Raw genomic sequence first — 27843 nt, 5'->3', positions numbered from 1 at the left:
CAGAATGTGAGGAAAAACTCTAACTGTGTTATAAATATATATACAAAACAGTCTTAGCAAGGGGGTGAGGGAAAGAAGTCCTGGCTTAATTAACTTTGGAAATTAGTGATGTGTGGAAGACTAGAGTTAAAAGAAATGATACAGAAGCACTGTATTCTAGTTAATCAAATTGTTTTCTTTTTTTTTTTTTTTTTTTTTAAAGATTTTATTTATTTATTTATTTGACGGAGAGAGAGATCACAAGCAGGCAGAGAGGCAGGCAGAGAGAGAGGAGGAAGCAGGCTCCCTGTGGAGCAGAGAGCCTGATGCGGGGCTCGATCCCAGGACCCTGAGATCATGACCTGAGCCGAAGGCAGCGGCTTAATCCACTGAGCCACCCAGGCGCCCCTAATCAAATTGTTTTCCATGGGAGTACTGGCTATCAATTATGATAACCCTGCCTAAGTACTTGAACCAAAAAAATAAATGGATGATGGATGGTTGCAAACTGGCTTCTCACTGTTGGAGTAGGCATCTGTAGACAAAGGTAGGAGGCTAGAATGATCCATGTATTAATAGATTATCATTTGGTTAACCAAATGGTTATCTCTGCAAAGTCATGTTTTACATTATTAAGATACGTGTGGTAACATCTAGAAGTATGTACAGGAATGTGTATGTAAATAGGTTAGCACACACGTGCATATTTACTACTTCTGTCACCTGAAAGGGCTTAGAAGCAACAAAAGCCCAGAGGAATGAAAACACCTGGCACTCAAATCTTGGATTCTAGTAGCATTTTGCAGTAAAGGAGACAATGCTTTTTGAAAAATGGGTGATTATAGGAGTGGGACAGAAAATATACAGCATAAACCAGAATGTGAGGAAATATTAAAAAAAAAATCACAGTGATATATGCCAGTGAGATCAAAGGACCAACTCTGACAGAGTTTCCAGTGGCCAAAGCTAGAACAACTTGAATCATGAAATAATTAAGTAGTATTAGATTATAATCCAAAATATTAAATAGATACATATGAGTATATATTGTCTAAGTAAATGATTCAATAAATAAGTACATGGAGGGGTACTTGGGTGGCTTAGATGGTTAAGCATCTGCATTTGGTTCAGCTCATAATCTCAGGGTCCTGGGATTAAACCCTGTATCCAGGCTCCCAGCTCAGCCTCTACTCCTGCCTCTCCCCCTGCTTGTTCTCTCTCTATCTCTCTCTCACAAATGAATAAGTAAAATCACAAATGAAATGAATAAATGAATGAATGAGTGAATGGAAAAGACAAAACTAATTTCTACCATGGAAGAATTCCAAATAACTGATGTAGATATTCAACATTCAAGAAGGTCAGACCTAACTTCTTTAAGTTTGGGCTGCTCATAGTAATTTCCTTACAGAGAGTACAGCATGCAAGAGTGGTATAAAACAGTAAATTTACAAGGGAGAAATACAACAACATTATCTCAAGGTCAACATCAACCGTGATGTTGTGTTGTTGGCAAACACCTGTGATACATGATGAAAATGGCACTTTATCTCTATGGTCTTCCTCTCCCAAACCCATAACTTCAGTATAATCATGAGAAAAAAAAAGACAGAGGCCAATTTAGGACATTCTGTAAAATACCTAACTGCTATTCCTAAAAGTTGTCAAGTTTATCAAAAACAAAACAGAAGTCTGAGAAACTGTCAGGAAGAGCTTAAGGAAGCATGATGATCAGTGTAATGTAACAGTTTCCTGGAAGGCATCTCCTTAAGCAGAAAATGAACAACAGGTAAAAATCAAATACATCTGACTGAGTATGAGCTTTTGTTAATAATAATGTATCATTTTTGTCTAAGAATAACCGTACCATGTTAACAAAAGATACTAATGGGAGTAACTAGGTATGGGGCAGAAGGGAACTCTCTGTATTATCTTTTCAATAGTTCTGCAAATCAAAAACTGTTCTAAAAATCACATTTATTTTCATAATGGTTATCGGACTTAATTTTTAACATCTGCATCATAACAGTCTTCATTGGTCTAATCATAGTTGTTCAAAAGTAAGTCTGCCAAATAGATTTTGAAAGAATTTATACTGAATTATCTTCACAAGAAGAGTTTCAGACTCTGGTTCACAGAAATATCTGAAGCATAGCTAGAAGACTATAAAACAGGGACAGTATTTCATTTAGAATTTCAATGTCTAGTGAGAAAGAATCAATATTCAACTAGAGTTAACAGTCTTGGGTACGGAGTAAATAAACTTTGAGGAAGAAACAAAGAGAAATATACTAAGACTAAGAAAGCTGTGAAAATTTGGTAAATAAATAATAATATCTGTCTTCAAGAACACCAATCTCTAACCACATGTAAGTCCTGGAAAATAATTTAATAAATGGACTTTCTAAAAATGTTCTGTATTTTGACAATAATGTATAAATGTAGTGAAATTGTTAGTTGAAGTTCTGAATATGTACAATACATTACAAGAAAGTTATTAAGTGAAGCTACTCAACTCCTGCAGAAGGCTACAAAAGTGTAATATTAATTTGTAGAAACTTGAATTGGGAAAGTGATATCACTGTCTCATTCTAGCTTCAGTCATTATAATTGGAATAAAGTCTTATTATTTCATTTTCAGTTTTCATTAGAAGCTTTATAATAAGGATGAAACATTAGCATTTTAATGCTTTTGTGAATAAAATTGTTGTTGCACTTGCTCTTAGACATGGGCACAATCATTTTTCAAGTGTTCCTTCTCATTATAATTAAAGAGTGCCTACTTGACAAAAACCCTGGTGTCTGAAATGATAGACACCATTGCTTTTAAGTACTACATTATTATTCAGAAAGCATTTTGTACCCATTTTTGATATCTTATAGTATTTTCCGCAAAATTGTCAAGACCCTTTCTTAAGCCCAGTGGACATTTTTCACACATTATCTTGTCATCTCAGTCACCTTTGACACTAATAATTCTTCTTCATGGAACATTCTGTGTTTCAGAATCTATGAAGAGTCTAGATTTCCTTATATATAGTTGAATACACATTGATTTGTCTTATATTTTATTTTCTTCTTCTCACCTCCCAAATTTTGGTTTTCTTCAGGTTTCTGTCTGGGCCCTCCTCATTTATTCAGTTTTTACTCTATAGTTCATTTTTGAACAATCGTATTAATTCCAAGGGCTTGCATTATCTTTGATCTTAAACTGCCATTTGTCAAGACAGAACAATAGTTAGAATTTATGCACTGATTTCAGACAGAAAGGATTCAAGTATTTGCTTTGCTGCTAACTTTTTCGTGAATCTGGTAACTTGCTAAGCCTTAATTTTGTTTTGTTTTTTTCTTGTTCTTTTTTTTTTTAATTTTATTTATTTATTTGACAGAGATCACAAGTAGGCAGAGAGGCAGGCAGAGAAAGAGAGAGGAGGAAGCAGCCTCTCCGCTGAGCAGAGAGCCCGACGCGGGGCTCGATCCAAGAACCCTGGGATCATGACTTGAGCCGAAGGCAGAGGCTTTAACCCACTGAGCCACCCAGGCACCCCTGCTTTTTTTTTTTTTTTCCTATAAAATAATAATTGTAATAATATCACTATCATTCACTATATAAATCATATCAAATCTTGTACTTTACATAGAGCATCTATTTCAGTTCTCACTTTAACACTGTATCATCCTTAGTAACATAACAGCATACAGATGAGAATTTGAGTTACTTTCCAAAATAACTTACCTGTGGTTAGAGCTCAGATCTGAATTAGCCAGAGAATGAGTTCTTAATGTCTGCTTTAAATTTTTACCATAGCAACACTGGACCTAAAACAACAATGCCTTACCTATAGTGTGTGTGTGCAGAGAGAGACACTCTTACCCAAACTACATACTTAAACTCTTCAATAAATAAATACAAGCTAGATAAATAAATACAATCTAGATACCTCATTCAACATAAAGTTAAACTATTTAATAGATTATTTCCCCAGCTATCCCAGCTTGTTTTTCCTCCCTCATCCCTTCACTACCTTCACTAAGTACTAAGGCAGAATCACCTTTCAACCTTATATCCAACTTATCAAGTCCCTAAATTCCACCTCATCAAGATTTTACATCTGTTAACTTCCTCCCTTTCCACTGCAATATCCAGGAGCAAAGCCACCATCATGTAACACCTGGATAGCTGAACTCTGTTTGGCCAAACATGCCCCCTCTTCATAGTCCTTTTGTTTTTTTAATTAAATGTAGCTAATGTCATATTTCCCTTCCTACTGCCAAAGAGCAGAAAGTGTTTCCTCTCTCCAGCTTCCATTGCTGTAACGCTGAAACCCGATCGCCTTAAAGTACTTTACAATGTCTGTATTTTGAACCTGGGTTCAATTTGTAGTTCCTTTTCACATTACTTGCTATGTTGACTAAAGTAATAATGATTTTTCCACATCCAGAACTTCTAGTTTGCTTATTATTTTATCTAGAAGATTATTGTCTGTATCCTTAACTTTCTTTGCTCTTGCTTATAGAAGCAAGACAACACAGAGAAGAAAAGCAGCTTCTGGAGCTGGGTTCTATCATGTTATAATCTTGGTTAAGTTACTTCACAATGCCATTTGTTATGCTCCACAAATAAGTGAAACCATATGATACTTGACTCTCTCTACTTAATGCAACGTATCGGTCTCCATATCTGTAAAATGAGGAAAATAATATACGCATCTTTATTTGTTGTAAGACTACATGTTTTATGAGTTTCCTGAAGCAAAATTAACATTTATACTGGTGTAAGAAAAGACTCAATTAAAAACTATATAATTACATGTCACAGAAATCTAAAATTCTAACATATGTGTCGGTATAAAACAACATATGTGTTTTATAAAAACATTAAATACATATTATATATAAGAAAAAGTCAGTAAAGTGTAATCATTAGTTTTTGTTAGAAAAATGAAAATACAAACATGTTCTATGATATGTGAGTGAAAGATACTACACAGAATCCTGGCTGACTATCAAAAGACCAATTTTTTCTTTCAGCGTACATTTCTATACATGATCAATACCGGGAAGAAAATGTAAATGAAGTAGTAAATGAGTTGCTCAGTACTTTGACTGATGTACTTTTGTACTTTTGTACTGATGTACTTAGTACTTTTACTGATACTTTTGATGAAAGTATGCTAACATGTTAATACATTTCAAGCACATAATTTGTTTTTGTATCATCTTTGGTTTCATAATATAAGACAATCTTATATATTTCTGGATTTATATGTAATACATACAACAAATGTAACATTCTTAAATGTATACAAAAATGCTATTTAATGAAAACTAATACAGATTTTACTGTAATAAGAAATCATAGAAGGGGCGCCTGGGTGGCTCAGTGGGTTAAGCCGCTGCCTTCGGCTCAGGTCATGATCTCAGGGTCCTGGGATCAAGTCCCACATCGGGCTCTCTGCTCAGCAGCGAGCCTGCTTCCCTTCCTCTCTCTCTCTCTGCCTGCCTCTCTGTCTGCTTGTGATCTCTCTCTGTCAAGTAAATAAATAAAAATCTTTAAAAAAAAAAAAAAGAAATCATAGAAAACTATAAGAAAGTCATATATGGTGTTTTATTTAATATTATTTACACAAGTTTCGTAAGATTTGAAAATTGGAGAGCGTGCTAAATTTTGGAACAAGGGCCACCATTCAAAGAAAACTAGTTGTGAATTTAATGTTCTTTTAGTCCTGTTGTATACTGATATGCACACACTGGAAATGAGAGTGATTAATTTCTTCATAGGCTAGTGTAAATTAAAAAATAAATCTTTTTCCAGAAAAGGTTAGAAACTAATATGATCTGTTCTGAAATTGTGACCTTCTTTAGTTGAGATTTCCATTATTCCAAGTCAGCAGGGAGAGTGCTAATTACTCATTTAAAGATGCTAAAGTGGCCCTGGGAGGTAGATGAGAGGAGGGAAGACCCTACTAGAAAACATGTCCCCTACAGGGACTACTCGTTAGCAGTTCTTTCCTTTGAAAACCTCAGAGAGAAAGTTTTTTACCGCCAGCCAAGTAAAAAATCTATTAACTTATAAGTGGAAACAATATTAGAGATTTAATGTTATAAATTATTTTGTCGGGGGCGCCTGGGTGGCTCAGTGGGTTACAGCCTCTGCCTTCGGCTCAGGTCATGATCTCAGGGTCCTGGGATCAAGCCCTGCATCAGGTTTTCTCCTTCTTCCTCCTCTCTCTCTCTGTCTGCCTCTGCCTACTTGTGATCTCTGTCTGCCAAATAAGTAAGTAAAATCTTTTAAAAAAATTATTTTGTTGGGTCTTTTCATTGACTCCTGGAGCTCTTCATCTTGCAGAGTCAGGTGGCAAGTTCACAGAGGGGAATGTCTCGTCAGCAACCGTGCAACCTCCCCCAAAGCCATCTACTTTTGAGTAGATGAGCAGGAATTACAGCCAAGTAGTGAGCAAACACCTTGCATCTTAAGGAAGAAAAATCAAACCAGATGCTAGTGGTGCTGTTTTCAAGACCAAAAACTCATACAGAAAGTACAGATGAAGAGGAAGGACAGAGCTACCTAGTCCTTACCCAAGAAGTTGATCAGTAAAAAAACCTTATCTATTACATAAGTGAAAGTGCTGAGAGGGATCTAAATTCTCTCCTCTACTCAGTGAAGTCTTTTGAGGAGTTTCAGCTGGAATCACAGTTTCTCCAGGGAGTCTATATCATGTGTTTTAACTGTCAACCCAAGACATGAGAGAATGCTTTGCCTTTGATGCTCTTTGAACCTCCAGAGGACTGGATTGCCCAGTCTTAGTTCTGTCCTGTCTGATGAGCCTCCAGCGTTCTCACCGTGCTCAACTAAATAAATGAGCCAACATAGCCTACCAGTGTTTGTGCCTCTCCCCACTACATGAACTCACCCTTGCAATGGGAAAACTGAACAGATCAGCAAAATTTATCCTCAACTTCAGTTATCACATATTTTTCAAGGCATAAATTAGAAAAAGGGCAGGAGAACAGTGAGCAGATTGTCATTTGCACAAAGGTGTAAGTAGAAAATATCTCACTCATTTTAAATTATGTTTGGATTTGATAAAAACATGTGAAACTAATAGGAAAAGGTAGAAAAAATATTCACACAACTTTCTTTTGTAAATTAAGGCTTTAAAGAATATTTTTAATGGTGGCAAAATACACAGAACCTAAAATAACACCTGAACCATTTTTAAGTACACAGTTCAATAGCATTAAATTCATTCACATTATTGTGCAACCAATTTCAAGAACTCTATTTATTATGCAAAACTAAAATTCATTACCCATTAAACTACTCACTATTCTCTCCTTTAGCTAGTCCCTGGCAACCACCATTCTACTTTCTTACTCCCATGCTGATCTGTTCAATCACTTTTCCCATTTGAAGGGTGAGTTTATACAGTGGCTTCATAACGTATTAGTCGAATCATTAGTGGTCAGTATTTATCTTTTTGTTACTGGCTTTGTTTCACTCATCATAAATTCAGGTTCATCTATGTTGTAGCATGTGGCAGAATTTCCTTGCTTTTTAAGGTTGGATACTATTCTATGGTGTGTATATACCACATTTTGCTTAGCCATTCAGCCATCAATAAACACTTGGGTTGCTTTCACCTTTTGGCTGTTGTGAATAGTGCTATCTGGTACACAGTTGTAGAAATATCTATTTGAGAGCCTACTGTTAATTCTCTGGGACATATATTCAGAAGTGGAATTGCTAGGCATATAGTATTTCTATACCTAAGTTTTTAAAGAAGGATTATATTGTTTTCCATAACAACTAGACATTCCCACCAACAGGGCAGAAAGGTTCCAATTTCTCCACATTATCACAACACCTGATATTTTCTGGGATTCTGGGTTTTGTTTGTTTTTTAAAGATTTTATTGGTTCTGGGTTTTTTGTTTCTTGGTTTTTGGTTTTTGTGTGTTTGTTTTATAGTAGCTCTACTAATGGGGGTGAGGTGTTATCTTGTGGTTTTGATTTGCATTTCCCTAATGATAGGTGATGTTGAGTATCTTTGCATGTTTGTTCACGATTTGTGTATTTTCTTTATAGAAATGTTTGTTAAAGTTCTTTGCCTGTTTTAGAAACCAGTTGTATATTTTGTAGATTTACAGGAGATTTATAGGAGTTCTTTATATATCCTGGATATTAACATCTTATCAAATATATGATTTGCAAATATTTTCTTCCTTGTTACCTTGTTACCTTGTTACTCTATTGATTGTCCTTTAATGCATGGAGGTTTTGTTTTGTTTTTAATGTAGTCCAATTTATCCATGTTTCCTTTTGTTGGCTGTGCTTTTGGAGTCCTATTCAAGGAATCATTGAAATTCAAATTCATGAAGCATCTTCCTTACCTTTTCTTGTATGTTTCAGCTCATATATTTAGGTTTTTGATATATTTTGAGTTGATTTTTGTATGTGGTATCAGATAAGGGTCAACTTACTTCTTTTGCATGTGGATTTCCAGTTTCCCCAACACCTTTTGTTTAAAAGACCATTCTTTCCCCACTGAATGGTCTTGGTACCTTGTCAAAAAATCATTTGACTATATATGCAAAGGCTTATTTCTGGGTTTTCTATTCTATTGTATTGCTCTAGATGTCTGTGTTTATGCCAGTAACAGTGTTTTGATAACTGTAACTTTGCAATAAGTTTTGAAATCATGAATGTGAGATATCAACTTTTTCAAAATTGTTTTTTTTTTCTGAATACTCCCTTGAGATTCTATGTGAATTTGAGTGAATCTATTTCTATTCTATTTTATTTCTCAAAAAAAAAAAAAGTCATTGGGATTTTGATAAGGATTGCATTAAATTTGTAGATCACTGTGGGTAGTATCTATAACTTAACATTATTGCATCTTCCAATTCTTGAACACAAGATGCCTTTCCATTTATTAGTGTCTTCTTAATGTCTTTTGGCAATGTTTTATAGTGTTCAGTGTATAAGTTTTTTCCGTACATGATTAAATTTATTCCTAAGTACTTATTCCTTTTGATGCTATTGTAAATGGAATTATTTTTATTGAAATATTGTTGAAACATATCACTGTGTAAGTTTAAGGTGTACAAAGTGTTGATTTGATATGCTTATGTGTTGCAGTTCTGATGACCACCATAACATTAGCTAACACCTCCGTCACATCACATAATTATAATTTCAATTTGTGTTGAGAACATTGGAGATCCAGTCTCTTAGCAGCTTTGAAGTATATTATTCAGTATTGTTGACTATAATCACAGCACTGCACATTAGGTTTCCAGAACTTATCCAGAGTGCTCATTCATTCATACAACTTTTAAGATTAGTCATGAATACACAGAAATTTGTCTTTTGTGGAGAAAAAAACTTCACTAAAGATGATTAAATTTCAGAATCATTAAAGTGGGATTTTTGAAAATGAATTATGGAGACAGAATGCTTTCGAGCTGAAGAAAATTTAAAGATCATCCAGTCCAAGCCTTTTCATTTTACTGATAAAGAAACTTAAGCCCAGAAAGATTAAATTTTTTTTCACATAAATAATCTTTTTCATGGGTCACCTGTATAAAATGTTTAAAAAGCTTGTACTTTTTCCCTTCAGAAATGTTTGTACATGTATATAATTTTATAATGTATTTTCTCTCTTATACCTTTCTTCCTTTCTTTTTCTACAATCTCAATTTTAGTTACATCCCGTATGTAGTAAGCATTGAATACCATACTAGCTGTTAGAAATAAGACGTATAGGATACAAAACCCCTGCTTTTGATGAGTGTACTTTATGTCACCACAGCTGTAAGAGAAGTAAGTCAGTTATTAACATGCAATGCAATGGCTTCTGTTCCTGACACTGTGTGTAAAGTGTACCATTCCCATATATTTCCCTGTTCTGCCTTCATTTAATACTGCACACATCAGGATGCCCCTTCTTGGTCCTGTCATGATGTATATTTTTGGCACCTCTTTTTTTTTTTAAATTGTATTTATTTATTTATTTGTCAGAGAGCGTAGCAAGGGGAGCAAGAGAGAGAGAAGCAGGCTTCCCACTGAGCAAGGAGCCTGATACGGGACTCAATCCCAGGACCCTCAGATCATGACCTGCGCCGAAGGCAGACAATCAACTGACTGAGAGCTGAAGGCAGATGGTTAACTGACTGAGCCACCAGGCATACCTTTATGACACCTCTTAAGTAAACTAGACAATTGTGCTTATGCTTGATTGAGAGACCCCTTCCTGCCCTCCTGAATAAAAATCCTTCCTTTTTTATTACCTATTTGCTTTCCAAAGTAATCCTTTTACCTGTAATCTCCAGAATCTTTTACAACTCATTCTGTTCTTGATCTCTAAAGACATTATTTTTTCCTCAAATTCATGTTCTTCTTTTTAAATTTTTTTCTTTAACACTTTATCCAAAATTTAATCAAGCAAATTTTATGTTACCAGGATGGGAAAGATATATCATGCAAATAGCAACCATAACAAGCCTGGAACAGCTATACTAACATAACACTGTATAAACTTAATCTTAGAAAAAAATTATTCCTAAACATAGGGAAATAAATAGGAAAATATTAATGATAATGACACATTTCTTAAAGATTCAGTCTTTAGTGCATTGGGAAGGCAGCTTATAATCAAGTGAATTTTTATACATTGTTTCGCATCTTTGGCTGGACCTTTTTGTTTGTTTTCTGATCTTTCTGGCTGATTGGAGTAGCAGAACAAAGACAATCAAGAAGCAAGGAGAGGAACAAGTAGAATTTGCTTTGATAGCGGGTGCAAGGCCTAACTCTAGCTCAGGCAATGATTTTTCATTCATTCAGCCCTGCTTATTATGGTTCACTACTACAGTTTGAAAAATAGTTTTCTAGTATACCTGCTTAATTTTTTTTTTTTCTCTTAAGATTCATTTATTTACTTTAGAGAAAGAGAGGGTGTGAGCGGGGGGTAAGGGGCAGAAGGATAGGGAGAGAAACATACTCCTCATTGGGCACAGAGCCAATCCTTTAACCTTGAGATCATGACCCTGAGATCATGACCTGAGCAGAAATCAAGAGTCGGGAGCTTAACTGGCTGAGCCAACAAGGGACCTCTGCTTGCTTAACTTTTATCTCAAGATACATATCACTCCTAGGATTTTCTCTGGCAGGATTCGTAAGAGTGGTTATTCAGGTTTTAAGGTATAGATTCTCACCATTTCTTAATTTAAATCCACTTATTTCAATTTAACAAATATCCACTTATTATGTACATGAATGATTATTTTGAATGTTTTGCCTATTAATTCATTGACATGTACATGTTTATAGGAGGAGGACCTTTTGATGCAGAAATGTTAGAGACAGTAAAAAAGATTTGAGAAAACAGAACAAGCTGATGTATTATGTTATTGGAAGCTTTGTTAAATTGCCTTTTGTCTCATTTTGGTTGACCAAACTGGGTAAAGGTAGAGAATCATTATAATTTAAGGTGTATTTTGACTCAGTGTGAGTTTACCAATAAGCTATTAAAATGGTTGCTTGAGATTTATAGGTTCCAATTATAGACAAACCCTGAAAAGTAATTTGGATATCAAATTGGAGATCCCACGCATTTCATTTCTGTTCTGAAAGGATTTCCTAATGAATTTGAAATGAATTCACATACATACAATAGAATGAACATTTTTCCAGAAGCAACAATGTATTATTCAAAGACAAAACTTCTTTGTTTAAACATTAAATTTAATTTGTATTAATAATACTTTACATGAGGATAATATGTTAGAGAAATAGTATATGTATTTACATTTATTTGAACAGGATCTTCTGATATATATAATCTGTAGTTTTAGAACTCATTATAAGTTGTTGAAATTTATAAGAATTTTCTAAATTAGTCATTCTCAAACAGGGATGATTTTGCTCCCCATGGGATATTTGGCAATATCTGCAGATATAATTTGTTGTTACAACTTGGAAGGGGGTGATACACTCTACTTTAGGATTGGTAGAGGCCAGAAATGTTGTTAAACATTCTCCACTGCATAGGATGGCTGCCTACAACAAAAATTATCTGGTCCAAAACATCAACAGTGTCAACATTGAGAAATCCTGCCCTGAACTGTGTATAGAACACTTGAAACCAACTTCAGTTTGATAGATGGCCCAAAACTTAATATAGTGTTCTTACATAAACCCTGTATTTTCTGCTCAGTTTTTCTGTTAACTAAAACTGATTTAAAAAATAAAATATGTTGTGAAAATGTCTATGCTACCTAAAGCAATCTACACATTTAATGCAATCCCTATCAAAATACCATCCATTTTTTTCAAAGAAATGGAACAAATAATCCTAAAATTTATATGGAACCAGAAAAGACCTCGAATAGCCAAAGGAATATTGAAAAAGAAAGCCAAAGTTGGTGGCATCACAATTCCGGACTTCAAGCTCTGTTACAAAGCTGTCATCAGCAAGACAGCATGGTACTGGCACAAAAACAGACACATAGATCAGTGGAACAGAATAGAGAGCCCAGAAATAGACCCTCAACTCTATGGTCAGCTAATCTTTGACAAAGCAGGAAAGAATGTCCAATGCAAAAAAGACAGCCTCTTCAATAAGTGGTGCTGGGAAAATTGGACAACCACATGCAGAAAAATGAAATTGGACCACTTCCTTACACCACACACGAAAATAGACTCCAAATGGATGAAGGACCTCAATGTGAGAAAGGAATCCGTCAAAATCCTTGAGGAGAACGCAGGCAGCAACCTCTTCGACCTCAGCCGCAGCAACATCTTCCTAGGAACATCGGCAAAGGCAAGGGAAGCAAGGGCAAAAATGAACTATTAGGATTTCATCAAGATCAAAAGCTTTTGCACAGCAAAGGAAACAGTTAACAAAACCAAAGACAACTGACAGAATGGGAGAAGATATTTGCAAACGACATATCAATAAGGAACTTAGCAAACTCAACACCCAAAGAACAAACAGTCCAATCAAGAACTGGGCAGAGGACATGAACAGACATTTCTGCAAAGGAGACATCCAGATGGCCAACAGACACATGAAAAAGTGCTCCATGTCACTCGGCATCAGGGAAATACAAATCAAAACCACAATGAGATATCACCTCACACCAGTCAGAATGGCTAAAATTAACAAGTCAGGAAATGACAGATGCTGGCGAGGATGTGAAGAAAGGGAAACCCTCCTACACTATTGGTGGGAATGCAAGCTGGTGCAACCACTCTGGAAAACAGCATGGAGGTTCCTCCAAATGTTGAAAATCGAACTACCCTATGACCCAGCAATTGAACTACTGGGTATTTACCCTAAAGATACAAACATAGTGATCCGAAGGGGCACGTGTACCCGAATGTTTATAGCAACAATGTCTACAATAGCCAAATTATGGAAAGAACCTAGATGTCCATCAACAGATGAATGGATAAAGAAGAGGTGGTATATATACACAATGGAATACTATGCAGCCATCAAAAGAAATGAAATCTTGCCATTTGCAATGACGTGGATGGAACTAGAGGGTATCATGTTTAGTGAAATAAGTCAATCGGAGAAAGACAACTATCATATGATCTCCCTGATATGAGGACGTGGAGATGCAACATGGGGGGTTAGGGGGATAGGAGAAGAATAAATGAAACAAGATGGGATTGGGAGGGAGACAAACCATAAATGACTCTTAATCTCACAAAACAAACTGGGGGTTGCTGGGGGGATGTGGGGTTGGGAGAGGGGGAGGGGGTTATGGACATTGTGGAGGGTATGTGCTATCGTGAGTGCTGTGAAGTGTGTAAACCTGGTGATTCACAGACCTGTACCCCTGGGGATAAAAATACATTATATGTTTATAAAAAAAAAAAAAAGGATGAATACCCAACTTTGTAACAACATGGACGGGACTGGAAGTGATTATGCTGAGTGAAATAAGTCAAGCAGAGAGAGTCAAGTATCATATGGTTTCACTTATTTGTGGAGCATAACAAATGACATGGAGGACATTGGGAGATGGAGAGGAGAAGGAAGTTGAGGGAAATTGGAAGGGGAGGCGAACCATAAGAGACTATGGACTCTGTAAAACAACCTGAGGGTTTTAAAGGGTGGGGGTGGGAGGTTGAGGGAACCAGGTGGTGGGTAATAGGGAGGGCACATATTGCATGGAGCATTGGGTGTTGTGCAAAAACAATGAATACTGTTACGCTGAAAAAATAAATAAATAAACAAAAAAAATAGATTACTTTTATTTAAAAAAAAACTAAGGAAATATTTTTCTAAATTTTTTGTTTAAAACTAGTATATAAAAAGAAAAAATAGTTATTTTAAAGGTTTTTTGAGTAAAGTAACACTAAAAAAGTATACTAAAATATATATTTTTTAAGTTTCATCATAGTAACGTGAGCAAAAAGTGACGTATCTTTAAAGAGAAGAAAATGTGATATCACAATTTATACACAAACACACATATAACACATTATATATGTATATATAATACATGTATATATTTTGTATGTACATATAATGTGTATTTAGATATACCATTGTAAAAATATATCCATACAGAAATTTCTTTTAAATGACTGTTCTGTCATACTGAAGGGGATAGGCAGTAAGAACATTTAGAGAATGACAAAGATCAATAACACCTGTCATGTTATATATTCATATATTCATATATATGAAACATATATATGTTATTCACCCAACTTAGAAGGAAAGGAGGAAAGAATGAAAGAAAGACGAGAACTTTATTCTTTTAAAGCAACCATTAAAATTTTTCTCAACTTCCCTGTTCAATCAGTGTCAAGAAAAATGAGGGAAATTTAATTGAAAAAATGGTCACAAAGGGGCAAAAGTGGGAACATGATGTTATCCAGAATATAAGATGCTGCTACTTCCCCTTAGGCTAGACTCATGAAATTAAAATTACTGCTGTTTGAGCCACTGCCGTTGTTGGTAACCTTGCTGTGGTCTTATGAAAAATGATACTGGGGCCACTGTCATTGACAATGCTGGAGTTGCCCACAGCCAGAAGGACTTTGCCTCCCTTCTGTTTTCAAATATCTTATGAATTCTTCCTAGTCAGATCCTACTCATAATCAAATATCAAAGAATGTTAGATGTCATGAAGGACATGGATGTGAACACAGACCTCTGATTAGTGAATCAATATCCTCACAAGATGGTAATAGCCATTTGTTGTATGTATGTATAAATTATATATATATGAAATATTTATATATATTTAATGTGTTACATATATCTAGGTAATAATTATCCAAGGAAATTCAACAAAAAATAAAAGTTTGACTCATGTCAGGATAAGTTTAACAACAAAGTCTCTAATATTTTAACTCTAGAATATATTGAAAGACAATCTTTTCATATAGTCAAGATTTATCTTTTTGATAGAAATCTCTCAGTTTTAGAAACACTAACATGTATCTGTACATAAAATATATAGTATATATATATATTTTTTAATTCTCCTACACTATTTTTCTTTCCTCTCTGAAAACTTTACACAGAAAGCTAATAATTGTATATTCAGGAAACATGCATATATCTTTGGAGAGGACTGAAATATATAACAATGAGTAATATACAGAAATGGAGTCTAAGAAATTATTTTTCTTCATTAAATTGCAATACAAATCCTATACAGTAGAAGATATCAGAGTAACATATCATGTTTATGATTTTTTTGTATGAATTCCTTGGAAGCCAACATTATCTGGTAGATGAGCATGACAGTAGAAATATGAACATTCAGGAAAAAAAAAAGAAAGAAATGTGAACATACATAAGATTTGTCCCAAGGTCATTTTGCCTTAAAAAGTATTAAGGCTTCTAAAAATGATATTTGTCTATTGCAGCAGTAGAATAAACTCAAGGTCAAATAACAGCATTTCTTCATTTTTTAAAATAAGTATCTAAACCTTACAAGAACTGAAATGCTTAAGAACATCAATAAAGAAGACATTTTAGAATAAAATCTTTGAAAGATGGCTCCACTGTGTAAAAAAAAGTCACAATCATTCAATTGCCTATGTGTTTATCTTCAAAATGCTCCCAGATATTGTATCTTAAAGACTGAAATTTGGAACAAAAGGAAGTGCCTAGGATTTAGAAAGTGTGTTTTTAAATGCCATAATGTATTGTAAGACTTCTGACACATGGCAAGGGTTAGAAAAGTTTTACTTTCCTCTTTCTTTTCTGTTAGCTCTGAGATACCTTAATATAATTGATATAATTAAAAGTTCAGACATAGTAAGTGCTTCTTTTTAATGTATCTAATTCTTAATAAGATGAAATTTTATTCTAATTTTTCTTCAAAACAAAGAAAAAGATTAGAACAGAGTATCTACAAATATGTAATATTTGTGTGTGTGTTGTAAAGCTTTGTAAAAAAAATCTCAGAAATTGTATTCAATGTCTACATTGTGATTATAAGTGTAATACTTTTATAATTTTATAGGTAAATATTTCTCCTTACAAAAATAATGATTATTGAAAATTGTATTGTTTTCTAAGATTACATATTTATATATATTTTTTTTTAATGTTTTCTTTAAAGTTTTATTTATTTATTTATTTTAGAAAGAGAACATCTGTGTAAGGGCAGAGGGAGAGGGAGAAAGAGTCTGAAGCTGACTGACTCCCTGCTGAGCATGGAGCCTGACAGGGACTTAGTCTCATGACCCCGAGATCATGACCTTTTTCCAAACCAAGAGTTGGATACTTAACCAACTGTGCCACCCAGGTACTCCTTATATGTATATTCTTCAAAAAAACTGTAAGATAGATACAACCGTCTACCTACCTACCACTTAAATTCAACAAGAAATAATCTTTGAGAAAAGAGTCATTGTTGTTTTTGAAGATTTTATTTTTAATTTTTTTAAATTTTTTTAGAGGTGGGAGGAACAGAGGGAGAGGGAGAGAATCTCAACTAGGCTCCACACCCAGTGCAGAGCCCCAAATGGAGCTCGATCTCAATCCTGAGATCATGACCTGAGCTAAAATCAAGAGTCTGACCTATAACCACACAGGTGTCCCTAAAGGTTCTATTTTTAGGTAATCTCTACACATATCTTGGGGCTCAGACTTAACAACTCCAAGATCAAGAGTCCCATGCTCCACCGACTGAGCCAGCCAGGCACCCCAGATAGATGTTTTAAAGAAAAATATATGGTACTTTTATAAAGAAGAACATTTTTTTCCATGCAAGTCAATTTATAAGTAGCAGTGTGCCATGTATGCAAAAGGTTATTTAGAATTAGATACAACAACATTTAGTTGTCATTATCTGCATCTCTGTGCCTAAGTTATTTATGAACACTATGGAAAGCCATTTTGCTTTTGTGAGTGGGGGGAGCTTAAAAGTACTGGTATTACCACCCTTGGGGGTTTTCAAGCAAAGATTAATAAGAATATATATACAAGGTATATATTACATAACATATATATAGCATGTGTGTGTATGTATATGTATAAATAGATATACTCTTCCTCCATTTTCTCTGAGAAAGATGATTCTGAACGGTGTATTTTTAAACTGTTTCCCAGTGTCTCCCTACGGGAGTAAATTTCAGTCATTTGTATCTGTTGCAGGAGTAAATTTCAGTCATTTGTGTCTGTTGGCTTAATAATAAATACCTTATTGTCTCTAATTGTCTATTTTTTCCTTCCTGTATCAATTACATGCTCCATAACTTACATTCCTTGAACCTGCCAAGTTGTTCACACATATCATCCTATAAAGTTGAATAATTTACCATCCTAATGACAAAAAGGGTGGTATTGTTAATGAATATCCCAGGATCATAGAATCTCTAGCATGCTATAATTTTTTTTAAATTTTTATTTATTTTTTAAATTTCTTTTCAGTGTACCAGAATTCATTGTTTATGCACCACCCCCAGTGCTCCATGAAATTCGTGCCTTCCAAAATACCCACCTCCAGGCTCACCCAACCTCCCACCCCCGCAAAACCCTCAGATTTTCGGAGTCCGCAGTCTCTCGTGCTTTGGCTCCCCTACAATTTTATAATTACTAAGAATCTCAAGTGTTCTGCCGTATGGTAATATGGTGAAAATTATACCAGAACTTATTTGATTTAACAGATAGAGGTAATATCTCTCATATTTAAGAAATAAGCTGGCAGTGGTAATTATAAGAATGTGTAGTTGGTTATGTACTTTAAGTATCATTAATGCCCTGAAAAAAGAAAATTAAGGTAAATCATCCCCAAGTCATATTAGTGCGTGGTGTAAATGTCACAAAGCCTTTATGATACCATATAAGACTCTTTATCTCCTGCAACTGGTAAGTGATTGGCCTGAATGACCAGTTCCAGAACTTGACTATTGTTAAAAAGAAAACCATAGGTCTGAAATACTGTCAGTAAACCAAATTAGTAAACCAGGGCTTAATATCTAACCTAACTGCAATTTCAGCCCCCCAGAAAAGTAACCTTTAACATGGGAATTTCCCGGTCAGCATTAAAAAATTTACTGATAGACCTCTTCCTTTCCCCTTAGTAGAGTGACCTTCTCTAAAACAGTGGATTATTTGCTAACAATTCTCTTTTTTCCCACTCCCTTACTTCCTTTAAAAACCTTTCATTTTCTGCAGTCCTTTGAAGCTCCCCTCTACTTGTTAGACAGGATGCTCCCCAAATCATGAATCAATTAATAAAGCTATTTAGATCTTTAAAATTTTACAGTGTGATAGCAATAAAATAGAACTTTACATTTCTCTTGAGTTTCTAGAGCCAACAGACCATGCCTAGGAATGGATTTTGAGGGATCTGGATGAGAGAGGGGAGGAAGAGGAATAGATAAGAATTCCTTTATCTTTTTTTCTTTTTTTTAACCAATTTTATTCCCACCAGCAAAGCGTGATAGTCTGATCCCCATCCTTGGCATACATTTGGTCTTATCTGAAACTTTTATTTAAGCAATCTTGGCAAGTAGAAATCAGTACTGTATTTTGGTTTTATTTTTGATTTCCCTAATATATAATGAAATTAATAACCTTTTCATGACTGTTAACCATTGTAAAATCAACAATGTGAAATTTCCATTTAATTCCTCTGCCTATTTTTGTTGTTGTTGTTGTTTGGTTTTTTTCTTCGTTGATTTTTATGTTCTGAACATGAGACTTTATTGGGCATGTGCATTTCTATTTCCTTCCTTCTGGAACTCATCTTTTCACTGTAATGGTATTCTTTTGCATCACTTACACAGGATTGGATACTTCAAAATACAAAACTCTTTAGGAGTTACTTATCTAAGGCTTTAACAACGTCAAGGTTAGAGAATTTCTTGATAAGGCATACTCTCATGTGTCTCAGGATTTTACACACTGTTAAATATGCCTGGAGCTAGTACAAATTCACAACTGAAATTGCTACTTGACATATGGAAAAATCAATGGTTTACAATTAATGAAGTAAAAATTATAACATTAACTTCATAAGAGTATTAAAAAAGAAATCAAGGGCGCCTGGGTGGCTCAGTGGGTTAAGCCGCTGCCTTCAGCTCAGGTCATGATCTCAGGGTCCTGGGATCGAGCCCCACATCGGGCTCTCCGCTCAGTGGAGAGCCTGCTTCCCTTCCTCTCTCTCTGCCTGCCTCTCTTGTGATTTCTCTCTGTCAAATAAATAAATAAAATCTTTAAAAAAAAAAAAAAAAGAAATCAAAAGGCTCAATGAGGTAAACATGCCATTATGAGTATATTACATAAGACCAGCGAACAGATAACTATGTTTCCCAAGAAGCATTAGAGACATTCTTTTCCATAAAGTATATAATAATGGCTGTGCTACAGGGGCTACGGCGTCACTGAAAAGCCAAGGTTGATGGTAGGAGTATTGTTATAGAACTTACTTTAAATTGATGAATTCAAATTACTTTGTATAATGGGATTCTACAATAGCAGAAGCCAAGTGGTGACATTTTATTTTCAGAAGGAAGGTGGACATACTGTTATAAGAAGCATAAAGGAAGCTAGGAACAATGACTCCCAATAATTTGTATATTGCGACTAATATACCTTGGTGTTCCTAGTGGCAAAAAGATGGGCACCCAACAAGAATACATATTGACCTATATAACCTAAAGTCGATGCCAAATAAATAAGAAATCATGGCACCTTAGCAAGTTTCCAGACTTCAACTAATTTCAAACCTTGAACTCTTCAGATTAAGTATAGGGAAGATCATCTTGAAGAAGGACCCTATAATACCATAGGAAGAGTACAGAGCAGAAATTTCCCAGATATTTCATCCAAAAGAACCTGTAGCCATTTATCAGAGAATCATTCAGTGGAGAAAATACAATTTCCAGCTATTTCTAAAGCTTCTGGATACAATACCTGATCTAACACTAATACCCTAGTGATGGCACCATTACTCATGAATGGAGTAGCCATAGTGGTGGGAAAAGGAGGCTATTTACGGATCTAACAACACTGAGTTTCCTCTCACAAGAACATACGTAGCTACAAATGTTACTGAATGCCCAAACCCTAGGAAACATAAGAGACTAAGCCTGTGATACTGGACCAAACCACTAAGTATTAACAGGCTGATTGTATCATAGCCCTTCCATCAGAGAGGGTGAAGGGATACATATTTATTGGAATCAAAACATATTCTGAGTATAAGTGGGCCTCTCTTGCTTATAATGCCTTAGCCAGAAAATTATCTGAGAGCTCACCCTAGTGTCTGATTTATCATCTTGGGATCCTACCTCTAGAACTCAGACTTCCAGCTTCTAGAACTGAGAAATGTCTGTTGTTCAGGCCACCCTGTCTATGGTATTTTGTTACAGCAGCCTGGGCTGATGAAGACCCCTCCTAAGGGTAAAGGTTAAAATGACCTAGTATGGGACTGACTTGCTAACCTATGAGAAGCAATATGTGCTTGAACCATCATATGTATTCTCAACAACAGAACACATGTGTCTGGGAACCAAGGAGTGGAAATTAGAATGGCTCCTCTCACCCTTAATCCCAGTGGCTCACCTGGGGAATTTGTTCTTCCTGTCACCTCAACTTTAATCAAAACTGGTCTAGAAGTCCTGTTTCCAATGGGAGAAACAGTTTGACAACAGGTATAGTAAGGATTTTACTAAACCTAAATTATGGCTTCTGCCTAGGAATGCAGTGGATTGTTATACCAGTAAGAAAGAAAAAAAAAAAAAAGGCAAAGGAGTTACTCTCCTGGCTGTGTAATTAATATGGAGGGAACTTAATATGGATCACAAATGGATCTGAATAATGAAAAAGGTCTACCATACCAGAGGCTGATAGTACCAGACTCAAACCCCTCACAAATTTCAACATGCTTTAGCAGATTTCCAGCTGCTAGTGTCTTTTTCTCTGTGTTCCAGGGCTTTTGCCATCTATTGAGACCACTGTCAGCTCATGGCAGACATTAAGTGCCTGGAAATGAACAGCCCTGGGATAATCCTCAACTGTTGATCAAAAGGGACTGGTGTATACAAGTTAGCTTCTTCATCCATCCAGTGGGATACTTCTGACACAATCTAATTTACAATATTTCTTGAAGTTTCCTTCTGAGTTTAAATTCCGGTCACCCACTACGGATTGACTGAATAAGACATCCTTTGATGACTGCTTCCCTTCTTTTAAATACCCCTACCATTGTTTCTTGCTCTCTCTCTCTCTCTCTTTTTTTTCAAGATTTTATTTATTTGACAGACAGAAATCATAAGTAGGCAGAGAGGCAGGCACAGAGAGAGGGGGAGGTAGGCTCCCTGCCGAGCAGAGAGCCCGATGTGGGGCTCAATCCCAGGACCCTGGGATCATGACCTGAGCTGAAGGCAGAGGCTTTAATCCACTGAGCCACCCAGGCGCCCCTGTTTCTTGCTCTCTTAAATAAGATGTTTTCACCAGAATTATTGTCATGTGGATGGCTTATCTTCATAATCCAAAATAAGACACCTTGTGGTATGTCAGACACCCTGCTAAATATCGATGTGACATTTGATAATTTTTTAAAAGTACTGTAAGCCTCTGAAGAAGAGGAAAAAAGTGTTCTGATCCTTAAATGGTGTTTTTATTATTTAAAAATCAAAGTGAAATAAAGTGAATACATTTTGCATTCAGGTTTACCTTATTATTTTTTTAAATTTATTTATTTGACAGAGATGACGAGTAGGCAGAGAGGCAGGCAGAAAGAGAGGGGGAAGCAGGCTCCCTACTGAGCAGAGAGCCTGATGTGGGGCTCAATCCCAGGACCCTGGGATCATGACATGAGCCGAAAGCAGAGGCTTTAACCCACTGAGCCACCAGGTGCCCCAGGTTTACCTTATTATTAATTGTTACTATCTTTTTAAAAATAATTTGACAGTGGTGCCTGGGCAGCTTAGTCCTTAAGCATCTACCTTTGGCTCGGGCCATGAACCCAGGGTCCTGGGATGGAGCCCTGTATAGGGCTCCTGCTAGGCGGAAGCCTGCTTCCCCGTCCCACTCCCCCTTTGTTTATGCTCCTGCTCTCACGCTCTCTCTCTTTAAAAAAAAAAAAAAAAAAAAAAAAAAAAGTCTTTTGACATCATTAGAGCAATCTCTGGTAAATGGGAAAAAATAAAATATAAAAAGTATAAAATATAAAAATATTTAAAAATACAATTTTTTAATTATGCTATAGCTAAAACAAGGTAAGGCCCTTTGATCAGCACATTACTTTCCAAGGCCTATTAACTATCCACCTCTCCATTTATTATCTATCTAGTGACCATCTCAATTATAAAGTAGTAAGCTCCTCTCATTTTTTTTTTTTTCGTGGCAAGCATTAAATATATAACTGAAGGAGCAGAAGAGATAGAAGTATGGATTTTTCCAAATGACAGAGAAGCCCTAGAGATCCTCTTGGTCATTCTTTCCTAAATGAGGCTCTGTGGAAACAGTAGTCCTTGTACAGCTCTTAAAATGGAGTGAAGTCAGAGACTACAAGCAGCGCTGTATTTCCCCTCACATCACTTACCCCAGTTCTTGCTCAGGTATTCAGAACGCAAATGAGAAAACCTGTTTTAATAAACTTTTTTTTTTCTTACTTGTTTTATTTTGTATTCCTCTGACTTATTTTATAAGGATTTATAAATGAGGATACCTGTATATGGGTAAAAATGTATAATAAGTTCTCTATACTTTGAAAAGTGCTGCTTTTGTACTCAAATATTAGGGTTCAAGCAAATCTCATTAATGGCATGTCTTACTATCTCAAGATCCATTCTGTATATTCCATATATGTAATCCAACAAATCAAACATGACAATTATATATTAAGTCCACATGCTTGTCTATAATGAATATAAAAGCATGTTAATTGACCAATTAATTATTGGTATAGACTATATCCACAGTATTTTTGTGGTTACAGTCAGATAATCAACTGCTATTATCAAAGCCACTTCAAAATTTATTTAAATGATGTAAAAGAGAATTTTGTTTAAATATTCAACAAACATAAATGTTATGGGGAACATGTAGAATATAGCTCATTTTCTTACTGGAATACTTTGAAATTTTGGAGAAAAACAAGATTTATGTGAAATTTTAAAACCACAAAAGTTATAATGCATAACTAAATGCTAAGCATCATTCTGTAAACTAGAAATGCATTACAGTTTCATAGAAAATATCAGTATAAACTTTAATATTTATCAATTCTTCTGAATCATTCTTACTAATATAATAGTGACTAATTATTTTGAGTTCATGTCATTTGTTATTTACTCATATGGACTGCTCCGTAACATGATTCAAACCAGAGTTTGCCTGGATAAAATGAGAACTTTCTTCAAAGGCACAATAATTTTCATGTTAATGTAGCTTGGAATTTCAAGGGCATACCTGATATAACAATGTGTTGTCATAAATATTTCTGACATTTATTCATTATACTTACTTTAAAAGCAAGTTAATATTTCAAAAATAAATTAATAGTAACATCATTTCTCAGCTCAATTATAAAATATGTTAATGTGTCAGACATTCTTAATGCATCAGGATTGGCTGGGGACTGCTATAGCCAAAGTAAAAAGAATTTTAAAAAGCAGTATTCCATGGTGAATAATTTAACCATATGGTCTTTTGGCTTTGATTTAATTCAGCAATGGATGTTAGGAATTTTATGGTGTATCTGGAATATATATACTACTTCTAAAAAGGACATTTATAGAAAAGGAAATATAAATAATATGATGAAAATTCATTTATTATATTTCTTTCCAAAATTTACCATGTCCTTTTCAAATTCCCCAAGGAAATATATTTCCTCTGGTTATTAGAAATGATTTCTTCAATTGGGCTAAATCCAAGAGGACTGACACTGTTAATGTGTAGGAATTATATTTTGGAAGAACTTTGATAAATTATCAGGGAAATTTGTTACAATTAAACCTTAATTTTGCCTAGATACCAGACACACACACACACACACACACACACACACACACACACAGGGAAGGGAGATAAATCAGAGCTGTTATATTGTTACAGTATAAAACTATTCTAGGTTCCTGGGTGGCTCAGTCAGTTAAGCAACTGCTTTCTGCCCAGGTCACAATCCTGGAGTTCTGGGATCGAGTCCCACATCAAGCTCCCCATTCAGCAGGGAGTCTGCTTTTCCCTCTGCCCTTCACCCTGCTTGTGCTCTCTCTTGCTCACTCTCTTTCTCTCAAATAAATAAGTAAAATCTTAAAAAAAAAAAAAAAAGACTGAAATCTTAAAGTTCTCTCTACAAGTACATTTTGGAAAAATCCAACAAGTATTTCATATATGTATGTGTGTGTTGGTATTAAAATATATTTTTTTATTTAATATATATTTATTTATTAAATTATGTATTTGTAATATGGATGTGTGTGTCTGAATATCACACACACACACACACACACACAATTTCTTTGGGAGTCAGCAATTTTGTCTTCTCCAAGGTAAGAGTTAATGTCCATGAAACGAAGTATTTACTTGACCTAGATGCTCATTGAAATGAATGTACTAACTAATAGAAGACAATGTAAAGAGAAGTTTGTGTTTGCCATGTACAAACCTTAGAAGCAAAAGCAGGTCATGGGGTGCCTGGGTGGCTCAGTGGGTTAAAGCCTCTGCCTTCGGCTCAGGTCATGATGCCGGGGTCCTGAGATTGAGCCCCGCGTCAGGCTCTCTGCTCAGTGGGGAGCCTGCTTCCCCCCTCTCTCTGCATGCCTCTCTGCCTACTTGTGATCTCTCTGTCAAACACATAACTAAATAAAATCTTAAAAAAAAAAAAAAAAAGCAGGTCATAATGAGAAGGCCAATAAAGTTCCGTAAGTGGGCTCTGACAAAATTTAGGCTGAAACTTTAATAGATTCCATTAATATTTTGTGATAATACATAAAAAGTTTACCAGTGTCCCTTTGTGTAGGTTCTAACACTTCTTTCAGCATCTGCGTCTTCATTTATAAAACAAGCATAATCATTCCTGCCTTATGTTCTTCATGGTTTTGTGTCAAGAAGTGAGAGCAACTGAAAATACCTCAACAAACATAAAGTTTATTTTTCCTTCTATTTTGGTATCTGACTGTATTTGTCACCAAAATCTGCTAGGCCTGCATGAGATAGTATGCAGTAATAAATTGAGGCGAAGAAAATAAATAAAAGACGTATAAAATGGGATTCCTATTGAGAGAAAACATGAAATGCATTTCTAAACTGACACTTAAAATGAAAAGCAATGACAGAGTGAAAATTCAGTGCAGGCATTGACGTTCTGTGGTTGAAGAAAGCTATGGAGAAAAATACTGTGTGTCATCATCTTGTACAGAATTCTGAACAGCTTAAAAGTATCACAGGGACTGGGGCACCTGGGTGGCTCAGTGGGTTAAGCCTCTGCCTTCGGCTCAGGTCGTGATCCCAGGGTCCTGGGATCGAGCCCCACATTGGGCTCTCTGCTCCACGGGGAGCCTGCTTCCCCCTCTCTCTCTGCCTGCTGCTCTGCCTACTTGTGATCTCTGTCTTTCAAATAAATAAATAAAATCTTTAAAAAAAAAAAAAGTATCACAGGGACTATGGCTATGCTACTGATGTGACTGAAAGATAAAACTGTCAAACACCAGATTTAAAGAATTACCCTCATAGTCACCTATTAATTGCAACAATGTGATACTTGAGCATCCCTGAAACTGTCATCTTCAGTGGAGTCCATTAAGCCAAACAACAAAGCAATGCTAATTTTAGGTAAAATAGTTTGCTCATTCTTCCCAGAAACTATTCTGAAACCACAATTTACTAGTCCTTTCTTTCCCTCCTTTTAATTAATTTCAGTTACGTCTCCCTGCTGGTGTTCATTTTTACTGCCCTGGCTGTGGGACAGGTGTCTCCCCCTAGCTGTCACCAGTGTCATTCTCTTCGAAGGTGGCCCTGCAGTGGCAGCTCTATCACCTAAATCAGCACAACCATTCTCTCTGTTGACCAGTACCCTATCATCTGCCATTTCTGTTGGCTTGGTCCTAATTAAGAACTTTGCCCTCAAATGAAATTTAGTGTATTGAATTCATGTTTTAATAAGGAGAAGAATGGATTATAGTTGCCTGATTAAAAGGAAAAATGAAACATGTACTTTCCTTATATCTTTGTCTTCTTCATTCCATTTCTTATTTACCTAGCACCTGTTTTTCCCTGCTCTGTACTGTGTGGGTTAATTCCACTCCTTCCTCTGATGTTCATAGTTAAAGGCAATAGTATTGAGATATTGAGGAGGAAGAGATAGAACAGTGACTTATTAAAAGTATTACCCCTCAGGGATATAGGACAATCACTATATTCGTGAGGATCCTCTGATATTTCAAGTGTAATATTATTTTGGTCATGATTATAACTTCGGTCGTCAGCATCAGCAGTCTAAGTCCAAAGGAAAATCATCATGCCACACCCCTGGCCATTGTGATTAAAGCATACAGGCTCTTATATATTAGATTAACATGTTGTAGAAAGACAGTTTCATCCTATAAATTTACAAATTGCATCACTTAGCAAATATTTATAATATTTATATTTTCTACCAGAATAGGAGTGGAATAAACTTTAATGAACAGTCTTTATCTTTAGGTACCTTGAAATGCCCTTTTAAATAAATAGTCAACTGTACATCTCTGCATTATATAATCTACATTATATAAGCATGGAAATATACGTATATATTTTATACGTAAAACTAACAATAATACAAGTGCATATATGTATGTCAAATAATATAAAACAGCAATACTACAAGAATGTGTATGAATCAAATAACTGATATGAATGTTCAGTCACATTATACTCCTTCAGGCAGGGATTATATCTCATTTTCTTTTTTGTATCCGTAGATCCAGAACAAAACAAAGCAGCCAACATACTCTCAGTAACTGATGCTTGAAAAAGTAAGTGGAAAACTTCTTTGATATTTCAGAAAAGAGAGTATTTATTTGTGCTAGAATAATATGGTAAGCATAAAAAGATGCTTAACTCTCATAAAAGATAAGATGATGTCTTTTTCTTTTGTTACTGTTGTTGAATATTTCCAACGGACATGAAATGTAACAGAAAAAAGATATTTTTATTATGTAATTGTGCCTGCTTGTATTTGTATTCTTACAAAAGTTTTGATGACTCTGAGATTATTTATTTTTTAAATACTGTATTCAAATATATTTCCAACATCTGGATCATCTTTGGAAAAACTCCATAAACTTGTGCAAGGCGTTTTTTTCTATCTTCAGATATTTACAACTTTTAATAATCTCTTTTTATAGAAGTAACTGAAATATGTTTTTCATGGTACCTAA

Source organism: Meles meles, chromosome 17 (assembly GCF_922984935.1).
Source record: "Meles meles chromosome 17, mMelMel3.1 paternal haplotype, whole genome shotgun sequence".
Lineage (NCBI taxonomy): Eukaryota > Metazoa > Chordata > Mammalia > Carnivora > Mustelidae > Meles > Meles meles.
Note: the sequence above shows the minus strand (reverse complement) of the source record.